This window comes from Paramormyrops kingsleyae, chromosome 2 (assembly GCF_048594095.1).
Source record: "Paramormyrops kingsleyae isolate MSU_618 chromosome 2, PKINGS_0.4, whole genome shotgun sequence".
NCBI classification, from domain to species: domain Eukaryota; kingdom Metazoa; phylum Chordata; class Actinopteri; order Osteoglossiformes; family Mormyridae; genus Paramormyrops; species Paramormyrops kingsleyae.
This window is the reverse complement of record NC_132798.1, coordinates 18793239-18803753: the sequence shown is the minus strand read 5'-3', so window position 1 is coordinate 18803753 and position 10515 is coordinate 18793239.

The following is a 10515-nucleotide window of genomic DNA, read 5'->3' as shown; positions in this document are numbered from 1 at the left end:
AAACTACCTAGCACACTTAATTGGCTAGTTATGTCCATGGTGGGCTGATAGATGCCTTGGCTTTCTAAAACTATTTTTTTGTCCATCTCTCTTTTTGATGAAAGTGAACGGGACAAAGAACTTCATTCGAGTTTCCATGGAGAGGAAGCTGACAGACGTGAGTACTGTCAGTTTGTCAATTATGAAGAGACACTCAATCATTAAGGTTTATGTATTCAAATTAGTTCAGTGAATTTACAGGGATCTGAAACCGTACGGAAAGCAGGCAATCTTAACGGTACCGTTTGTGTGTGTGTTGGGGGATATGACACGGCTTAAGTGCTGATACGGCATCAATTATTTATTCCACGTCTGGCAGAGACGCATCAGGCAAATTCATTAACGTATGCAAATGCTCATAATTGCAATTATCGTCATATCTTGATAAGGAAATAAGAAGGCTTCGCGCAATCCGAATCCCACAGCACAGCGAGTTGTGCTTTGCATTCAAACCAATCAAGTCTCATCTGCATATTACTAATTAGCTGAACATATTCAGGTGCCAATTAGCAGGTCTCATAAATAGATTCTCTCGGCTACGAGTCTTTCTTCTTCCCCCAGAAAAGTTTGCAGGTATATAGACTTGTACGACAGGAGTCGCATACAAAAGTGTTTATATTCACTAATTAATCAAATTAACACATGCAAATGAGTGTAATTGCACTGAGCTTCTTCACCTCCTGCTAAGTAAAAACCGCTAAAGAAAAAGACAGGCCTGGATATTTTTGTATGCGGTATCCCAATAAAAGAAAGTGCCGCGTTCAGCCTCCCCTGTGCGGCGGGCCCCTGTCCGTGCTCCGGGCTGCCAGCGGAGCCTCTATCCGCAGACAGTAGACAGGTGGTGTGCAATGAATCATTTCCACAGCTGAATGCGCTCCCGGTGCAGGAGCGTCTTTGAAATGATGTAAAGTCTTTTTTTCCGGGCAGTTAATGACTTCTGTGCGAGCCTGCACAACAGGGAGGAGGACCCGCGGAACCGAGGAAAGAAAAAACAACTCGGGGAAGCGGTGACAGTCCCAGCACACCGGAGCTGTGTACGAGATGCATGCATGTCGGGGGAGGTTGATCAGCGGGTTCAGCTTCGCACTGAGCCCTAAACGGCTTTTACCCGATCCCTGACCTGCGGGTTGCGATATCCACCTCAGCCGGGAAACGCCAGGTTTTCCGCTGCTCTGCACGACTGCGCAACAGGGCATCGCCCCGCGGCTCACAAGCGTCCGGATTTGGACCAATACATCCGCTCGGCTTCTCTGTTGATGAAATGGTCCCGCAAGGAGACGGGGTCATCTGCGGGCTCTACAATCTGAAGCTGCGGTACCGCTTAAGGGGAGCCCATGGAGGCGCTCAGGAGCACGTTAAGCTCCGGCTCCTCTGCGGAGATGAAACTAATGTTAACTATGTATGTGGGCAACCATTCAAAAGGAGGCATGAAACATTATTTATTTGGGGGGGAGGAGCGCTTTGAAATAAACATCAAAGTTACGGTCTTCCCGTAGATTAATCAGCTGTTAACACGCGTCGACTGTTTAGTTATGGGAATTGAACCTTTAATGACGACGCGTTTTACGAGAATCTCCTGCTCCTAATAACTGGTTTACACAGCTGGACGTAGTTGACTTTCATTATATACCAAAAAAGCCCGTAACAATCTGGCCGATGCTCAAAACATGTTTTACAGCAACGTGTTCCGATAAATGCACCCACGGACTGGAGGTGGACAGCTAACGGACCGAGCGCTGCTGTCCAAGACGGACGGTCGTGATGGAAATCCGCCGGTCGCCGGGTCCCTCGGAGTCTTCGTTGTTTCTGCTACTAACGCAGAAGCAAAGTCAAAGGAGGGGGAAATGACTAACTATGGATATAAAGTGATGCAGGATATTGAGAGGGAAAAAGTTCCCCACCCAATCAGAATGCTTTGAATAATTAAACTGATCGGCTTAATTAGTTCAATTAAGTTAATTTGACCACGGAACATGGCCATATGGTGAGAGGAAACAAAAGAGGGGGGAACTAATTAAAAGTAAAATAATGAGGATTTTAATTAACTCGTTCCCCAGACGTCAGCAAGCAGCGATCTGGAGTCTGGTACCGTAATTAAAGTGCTGTAACGCTGGCAACATATCTTTTCTATTTTTTTCCCTTATTTTTTTACAGTGAGGCCTCCATCCATCTAATTAAATCTGTAAATAAATTAGCGACATCGAGGGTTCCTGCTTGACTTAACACCCCGTGCACCTCGCCTGCTACCCACACCTCCCTAATAACTCCTGACACACGTACACCTCTCCCTCGCCACACCCACTAATATTAACATTAATTTCAAATTGAAATCCTTTCAGTGTCATTCCAAGGTGGCAGTATGGCAGTTCTGCCTAGCATCTATGTTGAGGGGTCACAGTATGCATGTGACTGCAGGAAAACCTTGCAGGCATGCGTGTATGACATCTCCAAGGGGATCTGCACTCTAAACTATACTATACTACACTATACTATATTATACTCGACCTACATGTGCAACTCATTATCATTGCAAGGATATCCTCAGCAACATATCTGGACTTTGCACCCAATCCCAGCCCAAACCAGAAGTCTAACCTGGGCTTTGGCCACCCAGCATCCAGCCCTGGACGGTTCCTGTGGCAGCGGGATGGCTACGGACACGGTTGCCGGGCAGAGTCCGGGAAGCGAAAGCGTCACATCCTTGAGGAAGGTACTTATCTTGAATTCCTCCAATTAAAGATGCAGGTCTGTGGATGAATAGAACTGAAGTGTCTTTGAACAAGACAGTGGGCCAACAAACAAAAAAAAAATAACACATTTCGCCCTGTCGCTCAAAGGTGCCCCCACACATTTACCCCCACCAAAGCCCCACCCCCTCGTTTTTTCTGCCTTCTTTGGGAAGCAGTTTTTTTAATTAAAAGATGAGTTCATTTTAAACAAACCAACGTCTCCCTAAGGTCCCCGCTGTACCGAGGTTCTGCAGAGAGGCGGGGTCTGATGAGCTGACACTCTGCCATTGATGATGTCTGGCTGGAACCATGTATGCGACGTTGGTGGGGGGGGGGTAAGGGAGGAAGAGCGACACATGATCTATTGTTTACATCCCGTCCCACTGCAAAATTGGGCTCTGGGCCGTTTGCCGGAATTTTTTGGGAGTCGCAAGCATAACAGACGTGGTGGCTGGCCCCGCATCCCTCGATGAGCTTAGCATCGCCCCTGTGGTACTTTGCGCTCCAGGTTTAAGAGAGGTCACGGCTCAGGCACTCCACCAGGGCGTCCGATCAGGGCTTTAGCCGTCTGAGGATCCTCTAATCAGCCATGTTTGCATGTGCAAAATCTTCTGAGCGCTGGGAATCATCCACCTCTTAATCCTCGTGTCTTTAATCGCACAGGTTACCCATCAATTATGGCTGACTTAGCCGCCACACGGGTCCACAAACGCAGTGCTGCATGTTAATCACTCTTAAAACACTGTGTTTAGCCCAGTGTCCAGAACCGTCTGCTCATTTCCGACACCTTTGTGCAAATTAGAATAATAATAGACTATTAGCATTGAAAACATTCTGTGCTAGATAAACAGTTGTGGAAGATGGATGCATGGATGGATTTTCACTGACTGGAGTCATATCTCAAATATTAGCTGTACCAATAGTTGCTGAGCGGAGCTTTGCCACGCAAAGCATGCTGGGAAAGGCATGATGGCACGTGATGAGAGTCGTCTGCAGAGCGGCCTGGCCCAGGCCTGGCCTGGCTGCTCCTGCTGTGCTCAGGAGCTAATTAAAGCTGATTAGGGCATTAATGAGCCGCTTGGCCTGATCAAAGGACTGTAGCTGCCGGGTTGGGTGTCTGTGTACCGGCCATAACCTGGGAGGGGGGTTTCTCTGCTTCCAGGACAGCGTGTCCTGTGCCTGACAATGTCACCGGAGCACCAGCCGAGGTCGTGTCACACAGAAAACGCAGGCACAGGAAGAAGAATCACACAGGCCAATACGTTGTAGCCCCAGCTAAAGTGCAGCAGGGAGTAGAGAAGGGCAGCTGAAGCAAAGGCAGCTCCTACTGCAGAACCCTTAAGAGATGCACTTAACCCCAGAGAACAGACATTACAGCTGAGTAAATGCCGTAAATGTTCTAAGGGGCTTTGGCCAGAAGTGTCTGCTGAGTAACTAAACGTACACTTACCGGCAGGGCGCCATGGAAACGGGGGAACACCTTCATTTTGGCCAGCCTTCCTCTGAGGTAACTGACCCCATTTCATCACGGATTGATGGTGCACATCTCCACGGTTCTGTCCGGAGCACCTTCCATAAAAGCTCGACCAGTTTTAGCTTTCATATAACGCTGCTTCTGCAGGATGTGCACCCCCCCCCCCCCCTAAACTAAAACTGATGCTAGCATTAAGCAAGGTTTTGCACCTCACCCAAGAAACATAAAATAATGAAATATCTGACATGGTCTCAGCAAAGCAAGATTGACTCCCTGCCCTGCAGATGATCAGCGAGGTGACCCGCACACTTTCACCACAGTAACACTCATTCTGTCAGATTCTTTACTCAGTAGCATTAAGCAATGGACAAAGGTCATGACCCCAAAACCCAGATACAAGCAGTAACCCCTGTGCAACATTGCTTAATAAGTGAAATTCTGCAATACTTGATATCAGTGGTTCCCAGACCTTCCCTTAAGCTCCTCTAAGGTCTTGCGTCATTGCATTTCACATCCGGAACCCCTGATTCAACTAATTATGAGCTTTTAGATTAGTTGATTGGTTTAATCAGATTATCTGGTGGAAACTTGTGTAGAGGTCTGGAGAACCACCAGTCCAAAATATGGTAGTACTGTACACTGCATAGAAATCTGTTAGATACATTTTAATTTAATCAAGTTAAGACTATCATTGAACTGAGCAATCTCTGACAATTAAAGACAGTACCTTCTGTGGGGGGTGTGATTCACTGTAAGTGTTTGAATGTGCGCTGCTCTGGGGTCTTTATTAGTTCCTGGCACATCTTGGCACAGTCCAAAGTGAAAGTCTCACTTGCCATCCAGGGCATAGCCCTGCCTCATTACCTGCTCTGCCTGGGATGGGATCCAGGCTCCCGCAGTCCTGCTCACAACAAGCAGCTGTATGATGGATGGATGGACAGATTTCTCCTCTGGATGTCAAAGCGTCTTTGGTGTTGCTGTGGTGCACAGCAGCTTATAGTATGAAAACTGTGATCTCAGCTATAACCCCAGCCTGTGTGTGCATGTCTGTGTTTGTTTGTGTATATGTGTGTGTGCATGTCTGTGTTTGTCTGTGTATGTGTGCATGTCTGTTTGTGTATGTGTGTGTGTGCATGTCTGTTTGTGTATGTGTGTGTGTGCATGTCTGTTTGTGTATGTGTGTGTGTGCATGTCTGTTTGTGTGTGTGTGCATGTTTGTGTGTGTGTGTGTGCATGTTTGTGTGTGTGTGTGTGCATGTTTGTGTGTGTGTGTGTGCATGTTTGTGTATGTGTGTGCATGTCTGCGTTTGTGTATGTGTGTGTGCATGTCTGTGTTTGTGTCTGTGCATGTGTGAGTGTGTGTGCACAAGTGAACATGTGTGTGTGCCTGTGTTCATATCTGTGTGTGTGTGGCCGGCAGTGCTGAGCCAAGCTCTGCCCCTTTGTAGGTTCCCCCAGCTGCTGCAGAGGCTCGTTATCTCAGCATTCCATGCTAATTAAACATACCGCTTTAAGACACACACAAACAGGCGTCTGGAATCCACACCATCATCCTCCCTTGGCCCAAATTCCTTCAGCGGGCACCTCCTTGTGGCTGCACTCGGCCTTGTCAGTTAAAACCTTGAGTAGAAGTCAGACAGATGCTTCTGCTCCCGCCTCCATCTTCAGACACACTTGGTCCAGAGCTTAGCAAATTCCAATATAGATGTTAGAAGCCATATCACCATGTGGGCCACTATTAACCAACTGAGAAGCCTTCGATCCTCCAGTGAACATGTCGCCTGCCCGTTACTCAGAAAATGGTTTCTAAGGACACATCCCAAGAGCCACAGCGAAACCTGAAAGTGATTCCTAAGCTGGCTCATCCTGCTCTTAGTGCTTTCATCTTTCTGACAGCTGAGGTTGCAGTGAAAAATGGGAACATTTTAGCCAAATGTTCCTTAAACATTCTTCTGCGTGATTGGCTGTGTTATTTTCATTGGTTAACAAACAGCCCAAAATGTAGCCTCTAGCATTTAAGCACTGTGATGAATCAATGCCCGTGTTTCTGAAGTTGGAGGTCAGCACCATGAGATCAGCTGGGGGGGGGGGGGTGGGGTGGGGTGTGATACTGGATCACAGTGGCCACTGCTTGATGGGAGGGCCCCGCTCGACATAGTCACGTGCGGAGGAAGTTGGGAGAAGCTGAAGAGGGCGCCGGCATGTCCCCCCCCCACCCCCTCGTCCTGCAGCAGCATGTCAGCCGGCCTGCTCTCCCAAGGCCGCTGGGAAACACGTGCCTTCATTTGCACTCCTTAATTAGGAACAGATGCAATTTGCAGCTCAGGGCGCCCGACATGCCGCTCTGAGGCCACTGCCATCACTTGCCTCTCTCGCTCCCTCTCTCTCTCTGTCCCTCTATCTGTATCTCTCTCCCTCCCTTTTTCCTCTCCCTCTCTCTGTCCCTCTCCTTCTCTCCCGTCCCCCAGTCACACACGCAGACTGGTCACAGGTCAGGACCAGCACTTCTCGTTAAGGCATTCTGTCCGGGGCCAGTGCATTCTGATCTCTCTCTCTTCTCTGATTCTGCTATTTTCAAGCTCTTCCCTTGTTCTTTTCCCATCCTGTTCCTCCCCAGCACTTATTATTGCTGCTTTTTGTGAAATTATGCTTAATGCTGAAATGGGCTTTAGCTCAAAAATGTAAGGCCACACACATGCCTGTTTGATATACACATTTTGGTAACTGCCTACCCTTTTATGTATTTTTAGAAGGCAGTACCAACCTTGTATAACACTACAATGTTTCTTTCTAATAAAAACATTCAGGCAGATATTGAATAATTTTTGTTCTTTTATGAAATCTTGCATACACACAATGGGGATCGGTTTTATTTTTTACTTTTGACTTGATTATATCGTACAGTACAGAATTTGGCTTGAATCTGCAGTGTTTTGGTCATTTTGGTCACAACTCCTATGTACTGATTTGAGAATTAATGCCTTGAAACTCAGAGTAAGTGGGATTATCTGGCACTGTCCCTCACTGATCAGTATATCCTAACTCCCATTGGTTACTTGGTTGGTTTCTATTGGGTTAAACCTGAAAGTGATTGACATTTCACAGAAGTCCCACCCACTTCATTTCTACCACCTAATTACTCCTCAAATGTTTACAGATGTTGTTACGGCCTGTGATACAATGCCCATTCCAAATACGCTAGGAACATCACTGGCAGACAATAACAAATCAATAATATTCATATGTTATTGTTATATTTTGTGGGTATCCAGGTGTACGTTTTCTAACACCCTCTTATCCATGTTGAATATGCTCCAAAACCTCTCGCAGATGCCTGAAACCATGGATGCAACTGAACCCTATATATACCGTTTTTTTCCCTATACATACATACACCATATGGACAAAAGTATTGGGACACCCATAGTAATTACAGGAATGGGTCACATAGGCCACACCCACTGCTGACATACAGGTGTATAATTAAGCACACAGCCATGCAACCTCCAACATGGCATCAATGGCAGCAGATTGGGGGTCATACAGAAGAGGTTAGTCAGCCCAGCACCGTCACTGGACACCACTGGACACCTTTCCAACAAGTCGGCTCTCCTCATTTCTGTCCTGGTCAACCACAAGTGAAGTGATTATGAAGTAGAAACATCTGGGCAAGTGCAGCTGTGAGGTGGGGGCCACAAAGAGTCACAGAAAGGGACCTGATCACCCAGCATCAATACCCAACCTGAACGGCAGCAAATCCCACCAGCAATGTTCCAGCATCTAATGGAAAGCCTTCCCAGAGGAGTACAGGCTGTTATAGCAACTAAGGGTCAGTCAGCTTCTTATTAATGTCCTTTGATTTGAGTGAGATGTCCACATACTTTTGTCCATATACTGAACTTATGATAGTTTAATTTATAAATTAGGCACAATTAGAGATTAACAACAATAACTAATAATAATGTAGAATGATTATAACAAGCAATATTGTGACAGCTGATCGGATAACTGAGACGGCTGCTAAGTGACTAACGGGAGGAAATGATACTCAGCACGGGGACGCTGGATAAAGGGATGATTCACGGCCCGGACGGGACAGCAGGAGATTTCAGCACACTACTCAGAATAGTGTGCAATTTAAAAGTTATGACCTATTTCTTGAATTTTCCATTTAATATTTTCAGACTGTGGTTGACTGTGGGTAACTGAAACCGCGGAAGGCAAAACCGCGGATAAAGGGGGACCACTGTACGTCCATATTTTTTAACCAATTCCTTGTTAAAGGCAGAATTGAGACGAATAATGACTGTGTTAGATCATGATGTTTCTCCACCAGCATGAGTTGGGACCGTTTTCTCATGAGTCCTTGGGGCAGGCAGGCACCAAACATCTCAGAGTTTCTGGAGCTTTCCACAGATTAATAAACAAACAAACAACATGTCTGAGGGAATCTTTGTTGGCATGGAAACGAGTGTGCCACACTTTCTTGCTGAGACTGGTATTGTCCAAATTCCGGGTTTGAAATGGATCCATTTAGCAATCTAGCCTGTCTGTGTTCCTGTTGATTTCGCTCAGCGGGAGGTCGAGTCCCCGTCGGGTGAGAGACAGATTGACAGGAGCATACACAATGGGGTGGTAAACTGGCTTGCTCATCTTTGGTTCAGGATGCTCTTATTATACTTGTGATGTTTTTTGATATTCCTCCACACTGCTAATTCCCCAGGAATATACAACATTAGCCCGTGAATTGGAATCCTTTATCCAGATTAATTTCTTTTTCACACTTTTTAAAAATACGCACGTTGTCATCACTGAAGCACTTGGTTCAACGGTATAACTGCCCTTCCTTTCATAGGACATCAACCGCAATAGTCTTGCCTCAAACAGTTTGGCCACCCTTTCCCTTGCATACATAGAGGTGGAGTGAAAACATGTTAAAAAAAAACTAGACTCGTCTAATTGTGCTGGTTTGTGATTCCTATTAAACTTCGAGTTATGCACTGTTAGGACTGTTGCTGCGTGTGTGTGTGTGTGTGTGTGTGCGTGCTTTTTTTTCATGCCACGGTTAATAAAACCACTGCTAATGAGGACGTGTTTATGCAACATAACAAGAATTAGCTGGATATACGGGGCGTTTTCCAGCCGTTATTTTCGCTGCAGTGTTTTCCTGTGTACAATCAAAATTTGTGCTCAATCACAGACTCAGCTGGAGATGCATTATTCTTAACAAATCAGCATAATGTTTAATAAGTTTTGGGTAATGAATTAGCCATCATTATTGTGTCGAATGAATCTATGCAGCCACTGTAGTATCGCTGGAAATTTACCACATTATGGAGCTGGAGGCCTCTTTCATGCTTAATAAATGATTAATTTCTAAAGAATAGTTTATGATGTCAGGCAAGGTGGCTAATGTGAGGTAACTACCCATGATGCAATTCGCAGGCCCTGACTTCTACAGCTGGCTCCAATACTGGTACACTGACCGGGCTGAGGTCAGGGTGGATTACAGCCACGTACCTTCAACACCCTGAAGCTGAGAGCCTGACGAGCTGCTCAGACTGGCATTGTTTACCACTGCAAATGACAAAATCACTTGCTTTGCTGTTATGACAGGGCTCACAGGCTGTTTTTTACTACACTGCTCCTTGCCGACAGTTAATTTTCTCATGACAACTGTTTGCTCTCTTTCTTGGTGCCGGGCAAATTTGTAAACAGGGCACAGCTCGCTGGATACGCGGTGGTGCTCAGGTGGGGAGTGAGTTAAATGTGGACGGGCACAGAAATTCCTTGGGGAATATGGAGGAAATTCCTAGAATTTTCGCTCTGGAAAAAAAAAAATTGCTCAAAGAAAGAGGGCATAAAGTGTGCTAGAATATTCTACACTACCATTTGGCGCTGGATTTCATCAGCCATTTCAGTGTGAAGAAACTTTGAGGGCTACTGGACTTTTAGAGATCCATCATGTTCTCTAGAGTGTCTGTCACACAATGTATAGGCAGCTAATTTATGCTAGCATCAAGTGGCCTTCTTGCTAATCTGTACGTACAAAATTCACCCAATAGCCAGCTAACAATTTGAGAACAGGAGAACTTTTCCCATAGACGTTTATAGACGTCCTTCTCAAAATGTTAGGGAAACATTATGGAAATATCCGCATTAGATGTAATTCTGCTTGCTATTCTCGTAATATTAATTTCATTAGCTGAGTAGCTAGGCAACCCTGGGCTAGTACGTATAACCACACCCCTACAAATCTTCCCTTGCATCTTA